Source organism: Siphateles boraxobius, unplaced genomic scaffold (assembly GCF_051911475.1).
Source record: "Siphateles boraxobius isolate OS27281-9 unplaced genomic scaffold, OSU_SipBor_1 65, whole genome shotgun sequence".
Lineage (NCBI taxonomy): Eukaryota > Metazoa > Chordata > Actinopteri > Cypriniformes > Leuciscidae > Siphateles > Siphateles boraxobius.
Window position 1 is genome coordinate 2,325,001 of NW_027509192.1, and position 25,615 is coordinate 2,350,615.

The window sequence follows — 25,615 nt, forward strand, 5'->3', positions numbered from 1 at the left end:
TGGCTGTCAGTCGTATTGTTGACTAAAGGCCGGAGCGGCACTGGCCCCCTGAAGCGTCCACCTGATATAGCAGCGCAAGTTCACAGACATGGACGTTCAGTCCAGTCCAAACTAAAACTTCAAACTGAAACTTTGATGGATGTCCCTTCTGAAAAGGCCTGCATGTACAATTCCCAAACTAACAGTAAGTTCAAAAGTAAGGTTCCCAGCAGGGTTGTGCACTATTCAGAACTAAATTGAGAATGCATTTTAAATCACCCATTTTAAAACTGAACTTTACTTCATTTCCCAGAATGCATCACCTGTGTTGAATACCTTTGACTTCAGTAAATACCTCTTCCTTGTGAATTGAAATGGAGCTAATTCTGAATTTTCCACAACCCTGGTTCTCACACATTTCGACCAATGAATTTGCACGACTCTTTTTTGTTTGTTTTTCAGGATAAGGATATTTGAAAAAATATTTGACAATGAAAGTAAATAATTTGAATATCTCATGAAATTATTTAGCCAAACATTTGATTCATTTTGATGACTTTTTCAGGTCTACATTATTAAAATTGCTTTTCATAAATACCAAGTTCTGGCATGAAACTCTAGATGGCGCATGCTTATAGGTCCTTAACTCATTTGGTAGCGATCACAAAATCATCTACATAACGCAGCTGATTGGTTGCTGATGCATCAGCGGCCAATAAGCTGTGGCTCAACATTCAAATACCGGTAGTGTTGCTGTTTTCAGTCTGCAGCGCGCTTTCAGAAACCCTCCAGCTTCCCCAGCTCCACCTGTATAGATCTGCTACGGGGGTTATTTCATGTATGTACATGAGCAGAAGCAGCAGCATCATGTCTGTGAATGTATTGGCAGTATCAAGTCTCTTTACTGCAACAGCGTAGCAGATCTATTCCGCCAAGACCAAATACACCAACATTGCCATATCCATTACCATGCCAATCTGTCCAAGAGTTGTCAAGACAGAACCGTAGAAAGCCTGTCAAGCTACAAATGAAGCATATGCATTCTCTCGGAATTGAAACCATGGCCTTTGCAATGCTAGTTTTTATTTTTTTATTTATTTTTGCTCTAACAGTTTAGCCATAGTAACTCATTTAGCTTGAATTTTTTATGCTGGTCCAAAATGGTTTGGCGCTGGTCTAACTGGTGTACCAACATTATCTTAAACCTGGCTTGACCAATGAACTGCTACTGTTTAAGCTAGTTACTTGGTGATGTTCACCAGAACCAAACCAGCATAGAAATTCATGCCATTGCTTGTCGGTAACAATAGTACTGGTCTTCCTAAATCTAAACTGCATTGCATACGAAATTCTGTCAATGTCATCCGTGCGGGATTCTGCGATCGTTGCTCTGGTGGGGTGTGGCGGTAGGCTTTACGGCGGCAGGCTTTTAGCAGCCCTCATGAGGGACCGTCTTCCGTCTCACTGCCTTTCCTTCCACACAGTCAAATCTTACAGTTCATTACCCAAACCGAGCTAAAAACGTCCTCGCGCTTGTGTTATGCCGGTCTGAGAGCGAACCAGAGAAAAGAAATGAAATGCACATCAAAGATACATGAGAATGGAGAAAAGAGGAAAGCCGTCTCTTTTAATTTTTAATTCATCACGTGTAATCAAATGTTCGTCTCACAAATACAGCACACAAATGTGAAGGGAGAGAGCGAAGGGGATATAATCAGATTAGTGATGAATCAATATGGGTTTTTCAATGACTGATTCCTAACCTTTACATATGAATCTTGAAAATATGGTTATCTCGGGACCACCAGAGATGCCAATTAGACTCCCTTAAAAAAAACAAAGGTAATTATTTACTCACCCTCATCTCCTTCTAAACCCAAATGATTTTATGTATTGAATGAATTACAATCACTAAGAACGAGGCTTTCAGTCAGGACAAAAACAAAAATTCTGAAGTCAAAATTTGTTATTCATGAATAATATTCACCTCCAGTAAGATCTTACCTGCTGTGACTGAATCATTGAATCAGTGAGTTGAACTCAGTTTGATTCATGAACAAATCACGCAGACCGGTTTTGTGAAACGTTTTTTTTTCTTCAAATGAATGATTCATTCACAAATTGGACATTGCTATTCTCTTATTACCCCTAATAGAGCTAGATGTCAAGATTTTCAATGAATAACTTAAATGTTTCTCAAACAAAGTTATCATACAGTATATATTATTTGAATATTATTGAAATATAGGGATACAATACTTTTATGCTGCTTTTTGAGACCCTTTTTGAAGCTTTGTTGCTAAAGAGATACAAAAACGTTCTCATTTTCTGTTCTGTCACACGAGGGTGAGTAAATAATGGCAAAGTGTTTAGGTGAAATATCCCTTTAAGATCACTTTCCTGATCAAGTCTGAAAATAGAATCACAAAAATGCTAAATGCTTAACCCCAGTATAATAATGTTTCCGTCCACCGATCTGAAGGCAGCCGGACACACACCTGCTCGAAGCTCTCGTGTTCATTGCGTCTCCTGCGGTTGCTGTCATACTAAATAAACCTCATTGTTCCCAGTCACAACATGCCTCCTGTCTGGCCTGGTGTGTGTTTTCCTGCGACCGAGCCCTCCTGTTCCCCCCTGGACTCCATCACGTCGTCTGAGGCCTACCGTACACACAGCGCAGCGGCTGAACATGCCTTATTCATGCCCTCCAGCTCCGAGAAGCTCTAGCTGGGACAAGCCTGAACCTCCATAAATGATGAGCGCTAAAGTCAGCGCTGGTGTAATCCTGCTGTTCCCAGCAGCACCGCCGCAGGGACGCTAAATCATTCACAGCGCAGTGGCTTCGGAAAGAAAAGTTTCTGCTGGCTTGTGGTCTACGGTAAAGTAAAAGATGAAGTTGGCATGACTAGTTTGGTCTTAACTCAAGGTCTTCGCTTGAATTCATGGGCCACTGGACGACATTCCCAGTGGAAACGATCCTGATGCTAGATTTAAGACGCAGCATGTGGAAAAATCTAGCCCATTGTCGAACAGGAATTGTGAAGAGAAGAAAGACAGGAAGTGAGGTCATTGTACTTAGGGAAGCCCGGCTGGGGAATTATATACCTGAGCATAAAGAGTGGACGACTCCATTGTTTGGAGAAGAAGGAAAGACACTTTATGGATTTTCATATTTAAGGACAACACCAAATCTCCACCAACTCTACAAACATATAGTCTTTACTGGTAAATTACAGTTACGATATCATGTGTAAACAGGACTTTTTCAGAAATAATGGTAAATATGTTCTGGCAATTTATTACCAGTAAATTACCGGTATGATTGACATCACAGATTTTACCAGTATGTGTGAAATGTTATCTTACTGGTAAAAAAAAATCTGGTTTGTAATTGGGTCAAATATGGACAAACCCAACCGTTAGGTTCAAAAATATAATTAAAAAAATTAGTCCAGGGTTAAAACAACCCAGAATTTTTTTTAAGGTATATTGTTTGTATGAACAGCACATTTGTGTATTTTACCGGAAAGGTCGTTCTGGTCATTTTTACGAAAATTTACAGTGATTGCTGTGTGATAGGGGCTTTATGATTTTCTCAGATAATGTTAATATTATTTCATATCATTTTCTAGTTCTGTAATTAATACTAAGTATAAACTCTAGAATATTTTATTCTTTAATTTTCCTAATCAAAATGTTGGCCGATACTGATAAGCCAAGAATTGTTTTTATGTCATGGCTAATAACCAATAAATCTTAAAATATATATTTAATAATTCATATTTATATAATAAATATTGCAATTGTATACTATATTATCTTAATAAATTAAAAATACAACACTAAAAATTAAAATCAGTTGTTCAATACTACCTAAAGTGAATTTAGGCATCACAACATTATAACGCACAGTATGAAAAATGGATATTAATTTAGAAATTGGCTAAAGATACCATTTAAAAGTGTTATTAAAATATTAGTGTTTTTAAAGATTAATTGTAAGTAAGCATTTGATCTAAATAGGGGAAATTAGCACATTTAACTGATAAATTGGTACCAATATATCATGCGTTTCTTAATATTTTCCATAATCTTGTTTTGATTAATCAGGCTGTGTGTCACACCTCTCTCTCTCTCTCTTCCAGGTGATTCACCACAGCCAGACTCCCTGGAGGTCAGGTGTCTGGACATGATGTCACACTGCTAACATCATCTAGCCTCTGCTACCTGAAAGTGACAGCTCTTCAGTTCTTCATGGTGAAGAACAGAAAGTCTGCGTGGAAGGTATCAGTTGTGTTTCGGCTCTGAAGTACTGAAGGGGGTCAAGACACTGTTGTGGTGCTTGGGATGCTGGTGAGATGAAGGCTTCTCAGGCCTGAAAACATACTCTGTGCATAGACGTGAACACAAACAGTTATACGCAAGCTTAAGCTTAAGCATCAGAATATATTGCACTCGTAGCGTTTCGAAGGGGTGCTTTTGTAGGTTAAACAAACATGAGGAGTGCTTTCAAAAATAATTTATCACGATTAATCGCATTTAACATAAGTCTGTTTATAATGAATCGCGATAAATATATTACCAATAAATAAATATACCTATTTATTGTTTAATATTTCATGAAAACACAGGATTTATTGTTTATTAATATTACATAATATTCACTTTCACAAAACTACTGCTGCAATCCAATAATTTTTTGCCCATAATATGAATACTATTTAAACATTTCATTTTAATAATAAAGCATTATGTCTTCTCAAAATTTCCAATAGTTGCTGTTTTAATGATAAATCATTATTTCCTCCCATGATAAATTTTTTTTTCCAAAAGTAATTTTAATTATAATAAATTTTTTATTGATTCAATTAATTATTTGATTTAATCATTTGATTTACAGTAGGTGCGTCCCAATTTGCATACTTATGCACTATTGTAGGACGTTTTTAAGTACAAATAGTACGAGTATAGTGTTCACTGAATATTCAAAAAAGAAAAAGTGCACTTTAAATACCCGGATGATGCACTAAATTAATGGAAAAATTAGGAATATTGGACACTTAGCGGAGGGGGAGAGGCAGACTCCGACGATGAATGACAAAATAACATTATAAAACATAAAATTCACACACAACACGGATGAGTACATACTGGAGAAGTATATGCTTACTGCATAGTGTCATTTTGCACCTAGTGTTATTACATAATATTTAAAAAGATACATAAATAACAATAGATAAAACAATGGCATGTTGTTTTGGACCAGCATGGATATTCATGATTTAAACATGTATTTCCATTGCTATTTTCAGCATTTTGGTGTTCTCTTTCTCTTTTCTTCAGAGAGGAGGTGCTGCAGGTCCAAGCAGAGCTGCGGTTTCACCTAAAAGCAGAAAGAGCGTCCCAAAGGTCCCTCGACATCCCCCGCATGTCTCCTTCCTCTTCCCTCCTTCTCTCTCTCTTTCTTTCTCGCCTCAATGAAAACGTCCGATCACGTTAGCCTCATCGCGGTGCTAAAACGCTCTCTCTGCGCCCCCTCTGTCCTCTGCGCTGTTGCGCCCTTATTTCCACCAAACAGAAACACTTTGAAATCTCTCAGAACGGGAAAGATCGCAGGCCTTGCTTCCTGCGCCGGGTTTGTGTTTGATAACGCTCAAGACAACATAATCCTAATAATGACACAAAATGACTCCAGTGATTTTGTTATTAGCTCTAGGATATGGTCACGTTACGGTCATGTTCTGAGTTTTTCTGGGTATTTCCAGATGCAGAGCTGATTAATCAGGAGAGATGATCTATGTGCTCACATGTAAAAGCACAGGGAAGCAGGAATCTGATATTTTTAAAGTTAAAAACTCATGGCACAAAAATATTTACAAATAACCTTTGTGTAAAAATGACAATTGAATCAGCCTTCCTACAATCTCAAATTACTTATATTTGTCTCAATATTGAGAAATAAAATGTGATTCATGCAATTTTATAATACAGTAAAATATTTATATTAATATTTGTTATAATATTTATTGAAATAATACATCTATTCAAAAGGTTAAATATTAATTTAAAAATATATTACACTAAAGCAAGTAATTCTCAACTAAGCAAATATTGTTTAAAAAATGTTTTAATAAGTAAATAAGTAATTTTATAAAGTAAACCGCTATTAATAATCATTACATTGCACCTGTTACGATGCAGCAAGGAAGAAGCGGAGAGAGAATCCAAATGCAAGCACTTTAATAAAAGAAACAGGTAATTCAATGGACTCAGGACAGGAACACGGAACCGCTACCAGCAACATCAAAACAATGACCGACAAACACCAACTGAAGAACAAGGGTATGAATACACAGGCAAACAAGCTAAACAAGATAACAAGGGGGCGTGGCTAATCAGAAACACATGGGGAGACTAATCAACAGAACGGGGAACAGCTGAACATGTAAAGACAGGGAAACACATGACAGACAAGAACAAGGAACAAAACACAACGCCCACACCGTGACATAGTATTTTTTTAAAATCAAATTAAATATTAAAATGATTCATTATATTAAACAAAATTAAACATTAAAATAAACAACTTATTATATTAAAACAATGGTGTGTAGCCATCAAGTAATTCTCAATTAAGTGAACAATTTCAGGTAATTTAGTCCAGTAGTTATTAAATAAATAAAATAATCACCAAACCATCAAAGTACATGCAATAAAATAAATTAAAAATAATAATACAAAGATATAACTAAGTAAATAGTGTTTGAAGTATCTAACAATGGTATCAAGTAAAATATAAAAATAATAAAAATTTAAAAAAATAAAATAAATAAATAATATTTAAATTTGAATAAATTGCAATATCCTCCCAGAGATTACCGTAGTTTTTGTAAAAGGTGCGCATTTTGAATCTATTACAGATGGTCATTTGTGTTACGATAGCCAAACACAAGGCCCCTGCCACTGAATGATAAAGGAATTACAGTGAGTTTGTGTTGAAAGAATGACAGAGACGTGGTTTTCTGATCGATCGCATGAGCTCAGCGAGATCTGGTGCTGCTCTAAAGTCAGAAAACAAACTCTTTCTACGTCTTAAGCTTTATAAATCACTTATTTTGATATGCCAAACATAAGAACAGCCTGTCCTCGACTCGGGTTGTTTACATTCTGTTGGGCTCTCCCTTCTCTCTCTCTCTCTCTCTCTCTTTTTCCTGCCTCCCTTTCTCCACCTCCCCCAACCGTCCCTCCCTCGCTCTGTGGAGGAGGACAATCCACTGGAAGGAACAAGGGACTTGGCCGCAGACCAGAGCAGAAAGAGAGAAATACTGTGGCGTGAAGTTTGACCGAGTGCATGTGCAGAACAAAAGAGGTCACGTGACCAGCGGACTGAATCTGAGGGATGAATAGGGCAATGATTGATAAGGATCACACCTGGTGGAGAGAGAGGGAGCTGTAGCTCCCACATGACGTCCGACGGAGAGAGTGGGGGTCCAACCAGGGGGTCAAGGGCAACATGTTCCCAACAAACACGGAGAGAAAACGATTAACAGGACTTTCACAGCAGGGGAGAAACATGGAGGGAGCTGAGGGGGTCTCTTGAGAAGAAAAATAGCAGGAAAATGACCTCCTTCCTCACAGAGTCACTGAGAGCATCTCCAATGCTCCTAAATATAGTTTGCTGAGAACTTTGGGGAGAGAAAAGAAAAACGTGGGAAATTCCATTCTTTCCCCTTTCTCGGTCTCTTTCTCTCTTAATTAACTTAACTAAACTAAACAGTAATGCATTGTAAAACGTGAATTTGTATTGCTAAAGCAGGGCTAAACTAAACTAAAAAATAGTTGTGCATAAATGTAGAAATTGTATTACCAAGCACTGCTAAACTAAACTAAACTAAACTAAACTAGTTTTTTAAATGTAGAATTTGTATTGCCAAAGCTGTGCTAAACTAAACTAAACTAAACTAAACAGTAATGCAGTGTAAAACTTGAATTTGCCTTGAAGTAGTACTAAACTAAACTAAACTAAACTAGTGCATTGTAAAACTTGAATTTGCATTGCTAAAGCACTACTAAACTAAAATAAAATAAAATAAAATAAATTAGCTCTGTATAAGTTTAAGGTTTGTTCCCAAGCAGTGCTGAACTCAACTGAAAACAGTGCAGTGAAAAATTCTAATAGTAGAACTAAGTTTCAAAAATAGGTGAAACAAAATAATTGAAAATTGTTTAAGAAATGTATAATCAGCCAATTTGACAAAATAATTCAGAGGTAACATTAAGCCTTTATGTAAGTAAAAGTCTCTCTTTCTTTCATTTTCTCTGTGCAGAAGTCCTGTTCTGAGGTCAGTTTCCTGCTTGAACTCCAGTGTCAGATTCATCTCTGCTCCGGCTCCAGCTTTCCCATGACCACATGACCGACACCTCCCCAACCTCCACGTGTCCCCAGTGAGGCTGAACCCACAGAGCCGGGACAGGAGGCGCTGCTGGGGTTCCACCCACAAGTGTCCCGCCTTCCTCTGTGACCCGTTATCCCTGTTTACGGTGAACTGATCCACACACACACACAACACAGCGTGGGAATCCCAACATTTCAGGATAAATTTAGAGGCAGCCCTACACCATGTTTTCCACCAGCTAACATTCTTACACACTGTACGTACAATAATAATAACACTAATAATTTATTGTCATTGCAGTGATACAATGAGATTACATTAGAGCATCAATCGACAGTGCAACTGAATTACAATGAAGAACTAGTCGCTGGATTTGTGTCATTTAATCTATGAATATTCCAGACATGCTCTGGTCTCAAATCTTATCAGCGTTTTTAGGGTATTTCCAAATGCATGAAAGAGTTTGCAGTTAGGAGGAAGTAAACAAGATATCCTCGACCACACTATTCTCCTTTGTTCTCAACGTTTTATTCCGATTTCTAAAAACTAATATTTATAAATCCAGATTTAAATCTTGTGAGCACATAAAATGTGGATGTAGAAGTGTGATGGAAAGCAGAATTATGGCCTTTAACCTTCTCTTCACGTCTATGTAAAATGATCGCTTCACCTCCTCCTAGAGGTTGAAATGTCACGCAGTTCCAGGTCTCAGACGCCATGACCACAGACCCTTGCCCTGACCATCTACAAGCATAAAACACATCAAGAGCTTTCTCAAAAAAGCATGAATCTGTCACAGAGCACTAGCCAGATTAGCTGGCTTCTACACAACATCGTTGAGTCAGCTTGCACAGGAAGCAAAGGCATGTTTACAAGTTCCCAACAAAAACTTCTGAAGAAGTCGCTGGATTCGTCAAAGTTTGTGAGGTTTATGCTGCTGAATCTTTGAAAGTAGACCGGATATGTTGCTAGACTACATGGTTCCTGGCATTGGATGGGGGGGTTTGTTAATCAAGTTAGTATGAGCTTGATTTCGGGAAGAACTGTTTCATCTTTGCCTTATATAAATACAAACTTACAGTACTGCTAACATCCTCAGATTACAGTCTCCGTTTCACTGGCTGTGTTTCCTTTTTGGTGCTTTGAAGAGTCTCTTTAAGATAAGATATCTAAGTGTAGTACGCCCTCTTCCAATCGCGAGCTGCCGTTAACTATTTATAAACTCTGAGAAATGGAAATACTCACTCTCTCCCCTCACTAATGTGCAGAGGTGTAAAGAGTACCTGAAAAAATTGAGTAAAAGTACAGATATATTGCAGCGAAAAAAAGTTAGCGATTCCAATAATTTTCTAAGGCATGTTTATAAAAGCTACTTAAATGTCCTAATTGAACTAAGGTTTAATCCTGGCTTAATCTAAACCCTGTCTGTGAAACCAGGCCCTAAAGTATCTGATTTTAACAGTACTTAAATATTTTACTTGTACTGAATGTAGGCTCAAATATGCACTAGTCCTACAACAGTATCTTACTGTATACCTGTTACAGACGGTGCAATTTCAGCAATCTTATTAGATCATTACAAACCACACTGTATGACATGGATCTGATAAACTTGCTGAAAAAAAGAGGAAGCGAAAGAGGAGAATATGGACACGGTCATCGCTAGGGATTTTGCAAATGGAGCTTGAGGGAAGTAGTTTTAAATTTTAGAGGCATGTCGCGTTGATCAATACGCCATTTCATGTTGCATTTTTTATTGGCTAGTCAGTAGATGTAGGTCGTAGCAGCAACACACTGTGAGATGATCACGCTAAATTTATGACAGCCAGAAAATTAGGCTGTCTTTCGTCTGACAATGGCCATCTTGAATTTCTCTCACTGTCTGATGTAGAACCACCGTTTAGGAGCCACGACCAAAGAAATCACAACGATTGGTAATCTTTGTCTGGGACAGCCCTAAATCGTACAGTGTGTACCGGGCTTTAAGTAGCCTTGTTGACAAGTTTGGATGAGCAAGGGCAAAACGCACAAGATATAATACCTTCAACACCCTGTAGATGGCGATATAACTTCTTTTGTAGTACTGCAGAAAAAGTTAGTTGCCACGCAAAATGTAACGAGTGAGTACATTACTCATCACAAATGTATCAGAGCAAAGAGTATATACTTATTTAAAAATGAAAATGTAGTGAAGTAGAGAGTAAAAGTTGCTAACAGATCGACACGAGAGGTCACTTGCAAGCCCTGCGCTGAAGATCATCAATCAGAGATGTGAAACCATAACACATGCCATCTCTGTTTATATCTCTGTCTCTCGCGCGCTCTTCCCGCTGTCATCTGGATTACGTCTACGAGCTGTCAGTGATAAACCACAGGTCCACCTGAAAATCTCCCCAGCCCTAAACAACTCTCTCCTCTACTCTCGGCATGTTTAGATAACCCCCCGCTCTGAGTTTCCAAACTATTCAGTGTGTGTGAAATTGCAACAAAAACACAATGAAACTATATAATTGGCTGAAATATCTGATGCAACTCAATCGTTCGTCACAGCACTGAAATCCCATCTGTAAAAAACAAACACATGCTGAAGGTTTTGATCACATGATCTCCAGTGTGGAAAGCATTAGAATTGGGTTTTCAGGTTTTTCAAACCAATCAAGAATTCTTTAAAAAAAAATTGTTTAAAAACCTTATCCGAAGAAGATTTTGGGGGTGCCTTCCTGTGCAAAACTCACTGGCACAGTGCTAAACAACACTAGTAAAGTTTGCCATAGGAAGTACCACTAATTAAAATGATTTTCTCATGAAACTCCTTTCAGAGTTCATAGAAAGTCCACACACACAAACGTACACATGACCTCGGCTCTGAAATAGCACCATCTATGGGTCTGAAGCAGCAGATCGGGCAGGAGATCTGATCTGGGGTCAGATTTGACCGTCATACACTAAGGACTGACTCATGAGAATGAAACTTTCTCTCCCTCTCTCTTTTGGTTGTTCATCATGTGGTCTTTGTTTCTCTGTCTCTCTTTGTGTTGCTCTCAGCTGCGGCACAAGCAGTGGGTGGAACTAATCTCATTAAATATGAAAGAACTACCAGTGAATTGAGGAAAGAAAGAGGGAGTGAGAAAAAGAGGAGAGGAGAGGTTACTGAAGGTTGGTGTGTATGTGTGTGTCAATGGTTATGCAGCTCATAAATCTCAACACGCTTCTCCGGATAGTTGCGATAACTTTGAGTAAGTTTGACGTAATCGTGTCGCACTTTGTTTCCTGTTTGGAGGCGTGACTCGGATGACGGACATCTCATTGGACAAATGAGAACTGCAAATCGGATTTATCTTTTTCAATCAGCAGGGAATATCAGCTGATTCTCTCTGGTGTGTTGATGAAGAGTCTCTCCAGTCTACTGTGACCAGAACATCTTAACAAAAAAGAGAAAAGCATTTGGTCTGGTGAACTGGGAAATTTAAAGGGGATATTTTCTTCAACCTGACAGTGATTAAACTGCTGCACGGTTTAAAAATATAGTATTGGTTTAACTTAAAAAAAAAAGTAAGTATACTGGTTGCCTCAGAATTTTGAGTACATTGAAATAAAAAAATTTAATTAATACAATTGATGAGAAGATTGATTTAATCAACAGAAACTCAAAATATTATGTTATCTGAACCATGTGAAATATCTAAGTTGATTTGATAGAAGAAAAAAAAATGTACAGTGTGAATGTTGCTCATGACTCCTCAAATTGCTAACTCTCATTGAAAATAAATAATTTCTAATATTTGTATCTTTCCAAAACACTCTCAGTTTTCTCTTTTGATTAAAAGTATTTTACTTTAAGTTTTTTTTTTTACTATTTGGACTATGCACTATAGAACCTTGTTTCCGTCACAGAATAAAACAATTTAAAAGATGATCATAACTTTTTATCTTGCAATTCTGACTTCTTTTCTTAGAATTGCAACGTAAACTGGCAATTGCGAATTATTCCAATTCTGAGGAAAAAATTTACTGACTTTTTTTTCAGAATTGCGAGTTTATATCTCAATTTATGAAGTCTAAGTTATAACAAGTTATAAAGTCGAATTGCGTGATATAAACTCGAAAAAAAGTCAGAACTGTAAGATAAAAAGTCGCAATTAACTATTCTATTTTTTTATTCTGTGGCGGAAACAAACTTCCACCATACATCAATGATTTATGAAAAAATAGAGCAGGAACATGTACCGTTTAAAAAGTTTGGGGGTCAGTAAGATTTTTTTTTTTTTTTTAAATAACACTTTTATTCATGAGGATGCATTAAATTGATCAAAAGTAAAAATATATATATATATATATAGATAGTGTACCACGATAGTGTAACACAAATCTACATAGGATTCATTTTGATTTCATGTAGGGTCAGAGAAAAAAAAGCCATGTTAATGTATATTACGACTGTTTTGGTTGCATGAAACGACTTAAGATTATAAGAGGACTTCAAATATAACCACTTTAAATAAAACACACACAAAACAAAACCCAGTCAAATTACAGTACATCTAATTCTAAAATAATAAGAAAAACAATGTTGCTAATATGGTTTCTAAGAGTATTCTGTCCAAATCAACCAACATAAACTTTCATATCACTCAAACAAACACACCAAATACCACAATTATAGCAGAAGTGCAGTTATTTACCCGTGCGATATGAATCCGAACACATTGGGCACCAATTATAACAAGCAGAGCTAAAATGGAAATTAGCCGTATATGGACTCAATGACCAGGATGAGGAAGTTGAATCATGGAAATTTGAATACATCATTTTACTTGGGTTGGCAAGAGAGGTTCTTACCTAACACCAGAGGAATGCAGAGAGAGAGAGAGAGAGAGAGAGAGAGAGAGAGAGAGAGAGAGAGGCTATTGACTGTAGTGTTCAGTTTACCATCCGTCTGTCTATTACTCTGAAGCATTTGTAACTGCAAAATCTGTGACCTTTCACCTCTACAGGCAGATTTGTTTGACCTGTGGGGTTCCTGAGATGCTGATGTTTGTCTCGCAGCTGAAATTTATGGTTAAGTTTACTTAGGAAACTACAGCACAGCAACAAACACAAGTGAAATATCCCGTGAGTTTTTTTGTTGCTGGCTTTACATCAGGTGGCAAAACCATATAAGAATACCAAGTCCAAAACAACATGGTAACTCACTTTGCTACTTAAAATTAAGTAAGGCCGGCATACTTGCTCTAAAAGTCTGAAAACTCTCCCATCATGATTAATTTTAGATCCTTATTGTGTCTTAATGCATATGAGAGATGGAGCCGCGTATGTGTGGTTATCCTGCAGGTCTTTCCAGGCTTCGTTTCGGATAAGAGCCATTCCATTGAGCTCCACTTAACAGGTTAAATATTTCATGCTCGCACCAAACTGCCACTTTGAGTTCAGAGATAAAGACGAGCAGCAGTCGCCCTGCAGCTCCCTAAACTCCACAGAGCCTGCAATCATTCAACAACTCTATTTCTATACTTGCTTTATTATGTATTTTCCCCCTGAACGCACTCCTTTAAAAAAAGCTCAAGACTGTAAAGTTTGCTGGTTTGATCCCCAGAAGCGAGAAACGAACATCATTGTGTCCTGGAGCAAGATGCTTAATCTCAGGTTACTCCGGTGAAAAACAGTTCTAGTAATTCATCTCATTAGAATGAAATAAAATAATATGAATTTAAAGTCCCCCTGTAGTCAATAATAGTATCCCTTAAAAATCATCTTTGATCACCAAAATTGCATATTTAAATGTTTTTTCCTTAAAAAAAACATTTAAAAAACTTCATAGCTTAAAATAACTTGAATGTAACTACACCTTTGCCTCATTTAGTATACGTGGTTCTATGAATATGCAAATTAGCCCCGCCTCCACTCATTCACACGCTCAGAGATCCACTGGTTGACCTGATTGGTTACACGGTAGTTACACGACAGTTTGAGACATCAGAAACACCAGCGATTTCAAACCGTGTTTTTGAGACTGTCTTTGGTTCACTGCAGTTTTAAGGAGAAAATACTCAGCAATGGTGTTGACTTATAAATGTGTACATGTTTTGTCTTAAAGCATATTAAAAACACCACACAGACATAAAAAAACATTAAAAGCTTGATTTTCACCATGGGGGACTTTAAGTGATCAAACGAAAGTGTAACAAAGTGCAAGTTCAGGGAAGAAGCAGGCAGGAACCGGCAAACGTTAAACGTAACGTTAATTGTAAAATAAACATAAACAACAAAACATTTATTTTGGAAAAGAAAAAGTGCGCAACTTTAGACTTTAAAGACGACAACTCCTATGATTCCACGTTCTTTCACGATGTCATCAAGTCACGCCTTTGTTATTGTTTTGTATAAGTGGCCTCTAGGTGAAACTTACATACTGTACCTTTAAATCTGCAGAGTGGCAGGTTCTACACACAGCCAGAAACAACACAAGGCTTGACTGACTTTGTTCATTTTGTTCTAATAAATCATTAGTTGTTTTGGTGTTTAATTATGCAAAAATAAGAAAAGTAGATGTGTTTCGTTTTCAACACTGCCAAATGTGTATAAAACTGCACAGCAGCATTTGACAAAGTTTTCTTTCGGTTTTGCTGTGACCTTCGGTTGAGGCAATGCGAGGCGTTGTGTGATGCTGGACAGATTTCGTGCTTATATCATGATGCAATCCTGAAAGAAAAGAAAACTCCTCCACACTGGGATAACTAGCACTTTCCCGGCTGGAATTCCACTCATTATTCATCAACTGCACCACATTCCAGTGCAGTGACATCATAATGAAAGACTCCTCTACAAATCAGATTCCTGCGACATAAACTCTCCTTTCCTCTGATCAGTAAAGGTAAGTTCATTAAGAGACAGATGGAAGAGGAGGAGGAAGAAAGATGAATGGATGCATTTTCAACATGAAATCCAATAATTTTCAAAATTCACACAATGCACAGATTTGTGCCATCTGAATTGTCTTTCGAACAATAAAACTTTATACATCAGTCAGAGAGTGAACTAACATAAAAATCTATTGTCAACATGTAATGGCTGAAATAACTACTGAAATATTGGACATTTTCTCAGATATGATACTTTGCCAAGAGGTCAAAATGGCCGAGTAGTCATTAGTGCTTCCTTTGTTTTGAAATGGATCTATGTTAGGTTTTCCTCTCTGAATATGTGCAGGTTTGAAAGTTTTACGTTCTCTCTCGCACCTAATGGAAGAATTCAGAGGATTTTGCGTATTTCTGGCGCAGGTGAGGTCCTGTCATGAAGCGCTTGGATAATTTAATAACGTTAATATTTCTGGCTTTCTGTTTCTCAGATCTGCTAATACATCCAAACAGGTTTCACATGACCGGTGTGCTTCATGAAACACAATACTGTGGAAAAACATTCGAAAGAAAGACAGGAGATTTAGCTTATTGTGTCCAGCTGTTAGTTTTGGAGATGTGTGAAAATACGAGGCAGAAGATGATATTTCATTGAGAGTTTCACTAGCAGCCAATTAGAAGTCCGATTTTTACAGCATATTCAGCCATAAATCTTTTAATTATTTGCAGGCAGCATGCAATACACATCTCAACTATAGTTTATTGGTACTGACCTCCACGACTCTGATTTGTGGTCACAGCTCATATCAGGACAGATGAATATGGCACCACAACAGAGACTTTTCATCAAACTGGCAAGGAACCTGGTGAAAGATAAGAATTTATGGTTATTTACTGTAGTACGTGTTAAACAATAGCGTCTCCTTGTGGACATCGTTTTAGTATACTATGAAACGATATAGTTGTTAACAGAAGGAATAGTAGGCCTACACTAACGTTACCTGTAGTACCTCATTCCATCATGACCTTATTACGTTGTAGTTATCGACTTCAGTTACTACAAATGTGGTTATTTTTAAATCATTTTGTACATAATGTGCTCAAAGAGTCCTTAAATATTTATTATTTTTAATATAGCAACAGCCGCTCGATCTCGAACGGCGAATCGTCAAAACATAAATTCTGTCATTATTTTTTCACGTTATAATATAGATCCACACACCTCAAACGTATCATATTTTCATTTAAGTATTAGTTTAAAAACATCTTTAACATAGCCGGTAAACTATCCCATTTCCCACCACAGACAGCAGATGGCGCTATCTGCTAGAACAACGGTACGAAGGCATTTCCGCTAATGTCTGTAGACCTCTGAAGTGCAATGGATTGTATTTTGAATCAGTTACATTTAAATCAGTTTTCTGTCAGTCAAATTCAATGACGGCATTTTGTTCAGTAATTCAATTTCACCATGTGTGTGTCCCTCTGGCCAAATAAATAAGGTCAGTTTGACTTTGAACGGTGTGTGTCTGTGCATTTAGTTCAGGGTTTAGTTGCTTGCTGGTAATTTAAACTCTTCATCACTGAGAAATGATATTGGACATATTTTTATTATGAGTTTTTTTTAGTGTTAAGAGATTTTCTCTAAATCACTATCACATGCAGTTGAACAATCGTGATGAAAGGCACACAGATTATAAAAAGACAACAGATTTTGGACTAGGATCAGAGGGATCTTTTAGGTTTAGCAAAATTTGTCTAAAACGGCCAAATTATGCCCAAAATAGTACAGTGTCTTGCACCCATTGTTTACCCGGCTTAAGGAATAGCTGTATATATATATATATATATATATATATATATATATATATATATATATATATATATATATATATATTAATATAAAAAAAACACCAGCTACTTAAAAATTGTATTATCATTGTTAATATTATTATCAAATCTGTAATTCTTGTCTTGTTTTCAAGACGAAATATATAAACGTTGTTAAAATAATATCCATTTAGATGAAAAGCAAAATTACGTAAGATCTAAAAAAGATAGTTGATAATGATTGCGGACAGATATAGTTGTAAACAAGGAATAGTACAGCTGATCTCACATCAGCTGCTGTATTTGAGCACTTTATTTTCAGTGCTGCAGGCTCTGAGGGTCATGTGATGAATATAGGTCAAACGTTCCACATCACTGCAAACACACACTGGAACACATGCAAACTGAGCTCTAGAATGACAAGACTTCTGAAGAAAATGTCAATGGCATTTGCTCATGCAAAAGTTGCCACAATCCTTGGGTGTTATGGTCGGTTGCCAGGGCGTTGCTATGTGGTTGCAAAGGTTGCTTACTGGCCCAAATCAAAAGTGCCCACTTTGCTTTAACAAATTCCACTAATAATTATAATACAGACAGATATTTCACTAATAACACAGATTTTTAGATTTCAGTTTTGACAGAGAACATAGACTAGATCCTGTCCAACTCTCTCTTTCTCTCTCTGTCTTTCTGTTCATGCCACTGATCTAAGGTTTCCTCTCCATGCAAGCAGTTTCCTGGATACATGTTTCCCAGCACACACCGCTGCTGCTCTGCAGGGTCAAAGACACTCTGACCAAACACTGAGAGATAAAATCACATTATAAACCACAGATGCAGAAATGCTTTCTCTCTCTCTCTCTCTCTCTCTCTCTCTCTCTCTCTCTCTCTCTCTCTCTAATGCAGTTCATTTCTCATTGGCTGTACTGCACATATGTAGCCTATACTTATTGTTCTCTGTTTTTATGCTTTGTCCTCCATCATTCTGGACAGGTGTCATCATTCTTGGAGGTGTGGCCAATACAATTATGTGTATTAATATGCAAATGTTGTATGTATATTCCTGTGGATCCCAGCACAGTATCCTCTTATAAATCTCTTCTTGAGAATTACATTTATCGTATGGGTTTGTCTTAATCTGATGGTATTTGTTGTAACTATTTCAATTTCTCCCCCCCCCCTCTCTCTCTCTCTCTCTCTCTCTCTCTCTCTCTCTCTCTCCAACTAACACAACAACAGCAAACAACTACATTAAAGCCATGAAATCAAAATGGACCATTCTTGTTTTTTTCAATGGAATATTGAAGTATTTATTATAAATAATTTTGCCGTGCTCATAATTGTATTCATGTGCCCTCATAATCTATAATCACAATAACTTCTCCTCCCTCTTGCTCTGGCATCTCTTCTCTGATGATGTGTTTACAGGTGCGGGGGCGGGGCAACCTGTCACTCACATGAGATCCACCAATAGCATCCAATCACTTCCAGACGGACAAAATAAAGTCCCGCCCTACATTTGCCCTTGTTTGAGAAGCTGCTTAACTCAGACATAAGTCACAATAGGGAAGAAAGGACTATCGTTACTATATCGTAAAGTGCGATTAATCTTGCTCTATTCGTGTACCACCAGCGCATGCTGGTGACATTTTATTCTTCTATACTAACTTGCATCGTAGCCTACGATTAAATAGGTGTCATCATCGTACAGTCTACATACATGTCGTATGTTCACATAGGCTACTTAACCCTAAGTATGAGTCAGAGCTGAACTCTTCCCGCTCCTTGTTTTGCAGAGATTCAGTCACGCAGAAAAGGACTCCACGAGGGGAAGTATGGGAGGAATTCCCTCGACTCAGCACAAATCTGCCTGTCTAAAGCCCTGCTGTGCAGTTTGGCCTACTTCAGGCTGTGTGGACAGAGCCGGTCCAGAAAAACGAAACCTCTGTTATTCTAGATGTTTACTGGCTTGCTGAAAGGGCACAGAGGCCCGGACATACCCGGAATATCTGTCCTCTCTAAGCGCTCTGTGTTTAAACACAGAGATTAAGGAAAGCAGGGCAGTAACAACATGCTGATTAAGTGCTCAAAGACATTTTAGTGTCAGAACGTCACACATCGGTTCCTGTTTACTGAAAGTTCTGCTTAGCAGCTCTGTGTGTTCATATATCTAATGCCACAAAACAAGAGCCCTTTCAGCATGAGGGAATTCCTTCAGCGCTTGGACCAGAAGATTATGTATAATGAAGGGTCATTCACAAAAAATGTTGATTTTTTTTCCAGCTTTGAACAAAAATCTGGTCACAAATTCACATAAAAAATTATTTTCAAAATTAAACTTAAAAAAAGCTGAAAAGCAGATTTTTTTTATCACCAGTAAAACTGATTCACAATAAAAAAAAAAAAAAAATCAATTAGCCTACTTCTTCAACATGCTGGGAAAATCATCATGGCTGCGTCCAAAATCGCATACTCTCTTGAGTGGGTATTTATTTTAAATAAGTAATTACTTCACGACCGCTAAAAAAGTGTGTGAAGCATGAATGTAATCTACATCCGCCAAGACCGCCATGTTATGATTATCATGTGACCAACCAGCGTCAGTTGCTACGTCGCTTCACTGCCATTCACAAATCTTCTCCCGTGGCCTCATGGGAAAAACAGTATGTGACAAAAGAAGTATGTCTGAATTCACAGTACTCATAAAAGAGAAGACAAAAAGTACCCAGAGGATCTACTTCTTCCGGCAGGATTCTGAGGTGTGCATATGATGGACACTTTACTATCTCACGAGGCCACGGGAGAGGATTTATGAATTAACGCAACTGACGCTGGTCGGTCACATGAATTTCTAACACTGATGTCACCAATGACAAAAAAAAAATTGAAGGGAAAAGGCTTCTTCTTAAATTAATTATATTATTCACAGGTTGATTAGTTTTGTTTTTGGCACACTTGCAGACAAAATACGTGAGTAAGTGGACAAAAGCAACCAGTGCAAATAAAAAAAAACATAATTTAATTTAATTGTTACAAAATGATGCCTTTTAAATTGAGAAAATCTGAAATCTTTTTATGACTAAAAATTCAAGTAACGTCACCTATTTTGAGAATGATCCAGAAGTTACATTTACAAAGTTAAGTTAGAAGTTCTTAACAGACTGTTTCATAATTCAGTGCACAAATCATCAAAAACTAGGAGAGGCAGCATAAAAAAAAGATTATACTTGCTAAGATAGTCATTAAGAGGAGGTTTGCAGACACAATAAGGCCTTATATTAAACTATGATTACACAGATAGACTGGCATAAACTAGCCTGGACAAGCACTAAACTCATAGGTATTTCCAAGGGGAATGAGCGAGAATGTAAGAGAAGTGGGTCTCCGTTTTCTAGAAGTTGATGAAAGACTGAATATAATGCCACTGGACGTTGTTTAAGACAGGAACAGTCTGTATTAATAATTATTCAGGTTTTCATCGCTCAAGCTCCTGTACTGGTCACGTTGTAACTTCCTACCGGGAATCATTTCAATAAACAACACAGTAAAACAGACATTACCGGTCAGCATGGTTCATTTCCAGCCTGGAGACCTTTGAAGTCACACACACACACACACACACACACACACACACACACACACACACACACACACACACACACACACACACACACACACACACACACACACACACACACACACACACACACACACAAACTCACTATCCTATAACCAGTTTAGAAAGAAAAGCAGTCAGCGTGGGAACGTCACCACCGGAAACATAAGCTGAATTATGGGAAACAAAACTTTCTTTTCTCTCTGGGCTTCTGGGTCCAGAGAAATGGCTGTCACTGTTCATGAGGTCCCACACCCTGATCCAGCTCAGTGTGTGTGTGTGTGTGTGTGTGTGTGTGTGTGTGTGTGTGTGTGTGTGTGTGTGTGTGTGTGTGTGTGTGTGTGTGTGTGTGTGTGTTTGTTTGTTCAGACTCGTACATTGTTTCTCCACTTCCTCAGTTTTTCTTTTACTGCACTTCTGATGCTTTTGGTGGAAGTGAGTCTCTGCTGACGGCCCAGGCTGGTGCGTTGAACCGATTCCCACGACCTGCTGCCCTTCCTACTCACACACTCACAGTTTGGTAAAAGATTGTCTGATTTTTTTTCCCGAGCATGGTCTGCAAAAATAGACTCAGATGGGAACATTGAAAAGCCAGGGATCTCAGGACTTGGGAAATGAAGAATACAATACACTAATAAGCATAAATATACATTTATGCTGTGTCTATATATATATATATCAAATCGATTAATTGCGATTAATCGCATCTAACATAAAAGTTTGTATATATGTGTGTGTGTGTGTGTATACTGTATATATGTATATATATATATATATATACATATATATATAGTATACATATACTGTATATATACATACATATACTGTATATATACATATATATATATATATATATTCACACACACATATTTTCAAACTTTTATGTTAGATGCAACAAATTACGATGAATCGATTTGACAGATGTTATATATATATATATATATACACACACACGCACACATATATTTAAAAAATTGTATGTTAGATGCGATGAATTGATTTAACAGCACTATTTTTTATAATTACATATATATGTATGTGTGTGTTATTTATAATATCATATGTATATACTGTATATATATATATATATATATATATATATATATATATATATACAATGCAATTGTACCTTTTAAGACTTCTGAATTTAAATAACATCTGTTATGAAAGGAATGCAAAATCTAGTCTCTAGAAAGTCTATATGAAACCGTAACATGTAAACAAATCTAATGATTTTAATGACCTAAACCCTTCTATAAAGTATGGACAGTAAGTGGAAGTGGCGTGCTGTGTTCTTGGAAACTGTCCTGCATTGAACGCCACAACGGACACTCCGAGCCAGAACAAAAAGTATTAGTGCCAATCAGCTTAATGCCGTACGCCACAAAAACCCTGACACACACTGCACACACTCACTTCAAGAACCTCTGCTCAATGCCAGACACACACCAACGTCCCTAACCATCCGTCAGGGGTTGTAAGTGAACAGAATGTCTTTTATTGAAGTGTGCATATCAGCATGGGTTAGCAACTGATACACCTGTATCTATGTCAGGACAGAATAAACCCAGATGATCACACATGAGGAACAGCCTGAACTCAGCATCACTGGTGAAAGTTCATTCGGCTGGAATGGGGCATTTCAGCGGTGCTTAGAGACCGGGTCTCAGAGACCGGGTCAAAACTCACGGTGAGAGAGCTTCACTGCTGAGGCCTGTATATATAATGCATCACAAAGACATTCTTAATACATTCAAATTGATGTAAAATGCTTTGTTTGTTCATGTAAAGAGATAATAGTACACTTATGATATATTCAGGGCTGCACATAACTTCTTTGGTCTGGTTCTCAAGGGAGAACCTGGAAATGCTGTTTGGTACTCACACTTTACGCTGTACACTTATCCTGCAAGCTGCCTAAATGTGAAATAATACTATTTTTTCACCGTAGAAATTAAATATAGGTTCATCCTTGTTAAAGCTGTATTATTTTATTTATTTTATTAACATTAAATGACACAGACAACAGCAAAAATATTAGGCTGCTGTCACTTTAAGACTGAATGCACAGACCGAATATACTGACACACATCCGGTTTCTTTCTCAACTGTTCACTTATGACATAACCGAGAGAATACTTGCCGAGATGGATATTTTGACATAATTTTGTGTGTATGTGTCTGTTCACCGTTAACCGTCTCTGACATTGTGAATGGCTAACACATATTTAGCGGCTAGTGCATCTGTGCTATCATCTTCTCCAAGTATGAAGGGCATTTTCTCAGTATCACTCAGTTCAATGAATGATGGCATCAATGTTTCAAATCTGGGCAGAAAAGTTTCTCTTACATTGATATATTTAGTACGCTTCAAGTGTGTGAGGCTGCACGCACAGATAACAGTGTGTTATTTTTACCACATTTTGTGCACCCCTGGAACTTGATTCATCGATTTAACACATTTTCTACAGAAGATTTGCGTGGTGATTCACTGTGAAAATTTTGGGTGGTTGCTTGGGTGTTTTGTCTGATTGATAGGATGTTCTTACTGGTAGCTAGGATTTTCTGAGTGGTTGCTAGGGTGATCCGGCTTGAAACTGTGTTGTTGGTTGGGTGATTGTGGTTGCTAGGGGATTACTAGAGAATACTAGGAGGTTGCTAGTGTGTTCCAGGTGGTTTCTAGGATGTTCTAGGTAGTTTCTAGGGCATTACTAGGGAAGTCTAGGTGGTTGCTAGGGTCTTTATAGGAAATTCTGGATGCTTGCCAGGATGTTCTATGTGGTTTCGAGGGCATTACTGGGGAATTCTAATGTACGTACTGTTCAGGTCCAACCCTGATCTAACACACCTGTCTGTAGTCATCAAGTGCTCCTGGTCCAGTTGTGAACTTTGCAGGAAGCTAGATCTCCAGGAACAGGATTGGGCATAATGAATTGGTGATGGGTAGGATGTGTTGGGTGGTTTCTAGAACATTGTAAGCTATTTTCAATGTCCTCAACATGTCACTCTCTTTTTAAACAAATACCCCTAAACAAGGAATGAATAAAGCAGAAATCAGAAGCAGTTTACATGCCATGCCTGTAGTGACAGAGAGAATCTCTCCCTTTCGCCTCTGAGATGATTACCTGACACAGTAAACAAGCATTTCCTGGATGTAGAAGAGTGCCAAAGAGGAAAAGATACAATGGAGCTTTTAATAGATCAGCAAGCTGATGCTGTCCATGGAATAAAACACTCTCTGTTCTCACTGGCCCATCAGCACATGTCCTGCTTGTGTTTGGAGCAGGCCCTGTTTACACCTGGTATTAAGATGAGTTTTGGTTCATCGGATCACAAATGGATGACGATAAATACAGGTGTAAACGGGGTCTAAAACCTTTTGAGAGTGTCCACTTTCAGCTTCTTCCAGAGGTAGCCAAAAAACGCATTAGATCGGATTGCTTTCGTTGTGTAAACGCTCATGTGGTCGAATGTGTTCAAACAGCCACATCAGATTTAATTGTTTGATAATTATTGTTGTTAATCATCTGTCAGCAGCAAGGTGAATCATTACAGCATTATTACAGAAAATGACATGTTTTTGTTGTTTGTTTAGCCCTGGAGGTCTCAGAATGCCTTGTAATGGCAGTTTCAGAGAAACCACACAGACGGGTGTGTGTTACAGGAACTGTAGCGTGATCTGAGCTAATATATGTTTATGTCTTAAAACTTGTTTATTGTTTTCAAAAAGACAGCAACCGAATCAGGTGGTTGCTAACACCACAATTCACTGTAACCGCCAAACACATGATGGATGTTATGCCAGCCAACAAGGACAAATGAACTATGTAATCCAATATGGAACCATAAATAAGTAGATTGCAAAAGTTGCCTATAATTTCTGTGGTTTATGTTCTCATAATGAGATGCCACATGAAGAAAGCTAAGAACCCATGATTAAGTTCTCATACTGCATTTTTTCTCAACAGGTCGGTTGAAGTCTCCACAGAAATCTCTTCTGATAGCATGGAAACAATGCTAAATTCAAATGCAACTAACCATATTATTATGAATAGTCAGGATAAAATCATCTGGAACCTGTTGCAAAACCAGTAGAAAACCCCAGCTCTATGCTATTAAAACGGCTTTCATTGTGATTTAGAACCCAGTTGAGGTTCCATTGCGACTGAAAAGTCAAACCCAGTGCCTTGCAGAGTTCAGATATTGATTGTGTTGTGGGTTCTCTCTGGAGGTCATACACTTCACTCACTGAGACTGATCTTCACCCACCGCTGTGTAACGATCACATCGCCTGGTGTCCGGTTCCTAATCCTTTAATCTTTTGGCCCAGGGTTGTTTCCATTATCAGCTCTTACACAACATAAGTCCTGTCCACACCGTTCCAAAAGTCCTGTAGAGGTTTTGAAAAACAAATAAAAAGGGATGCGTAAGAGTATTTTCAGGTGACTATCTTCAGTTTTATTTCTATGCATTTCTAAGCATTCGTTTATACGATTTGACAGGTTAATTGAGAATGAGATGACTTTAGCACATTTATTGTTCAGTTACGGTTTATAGATAAATTACACGTAAATTAGGTGATTCAGAAACTCTGTTGGTGGATTGTTCAAAGCTAAAAACTTCATTTCCCAGAAACCCTCAGTGTCGTCAAATTTCAACATTATTCTTCTGAATCTCCCTTAAATACCATTATATTACTATGTATATTTATGGTGAACATATAAACCAATCAATAAACTGACCTCATCGATATTTAAAAACAGAATAATATTAGTAGATTCACCGTCACTTCCCTGTTCTGCGTCTGTCTCCCATGATTCTCCACGCTGAACTTTGATGAATATTAATGAAGCTGCGTTTCTGTCCACAATCGCATTCGGCTTTTGATTGGCAGACATTACCTAGGCTCATTAATATTCCGAATCAGTTCCTCAACGTCA

The 25,615-nt window shown here is 37.6% G+C and overlaps 1 protein-coding gene and 1 long non-coding RNA gene across 4 annotated transcripts in view; one reads left to right on the top strand and one right to left on the bottom strand.

Annotated features, from left to right (window-relative positions):
• Positions 1-12,173, top strand: part of LOC143720603 (uncharacterized) — a 20,028-nt gene extending 7,855 nt beyond the window's left edge. For all 3 annotated transcript variants that reach the window (XR_013196600.1, XR_013196602.1, XR_013196601.1), the window contains exons 5-8: positions 1-184; positions 4,125-4,263; positions 5,323-5,388; positions 8,307-12,173. The exon at positions 1-184 is cut by the window's left edge. This is a non-coding gene — a long non-coding RNA (uncharacterized LOC143720603). The remainder of the gene's footprint in view (positions 185-4,124; positions 4,264-5,322; positions 5,389-8,306) is intronic.
• The window catches only part of rbpms2a (RNA binding protein, mRNA processing factor 2a), a 50,102-nt gene extending 24,594 nt beyond the window's left edge, over positions 1-25,508 (bottom strand). Inside the window, exons 1-3 of the mRNA XM_077210171.1 lie at positions 25,418-25,508; positions 24,921-25,065; positions 16,003-16,092 (exon numbers count right to left, since the gene is read on the bottom strand). The gene's annotated coding sequence lies outside the window, so the exon portion shown is untranslated. The remainder of the gene's footprint in view (positions 1-16,002; positions 16,093-24,920; positions 25,066-25,417) is intronic.
• Positions 25,509-25,615: the final 107 nt, after the last annotated feature.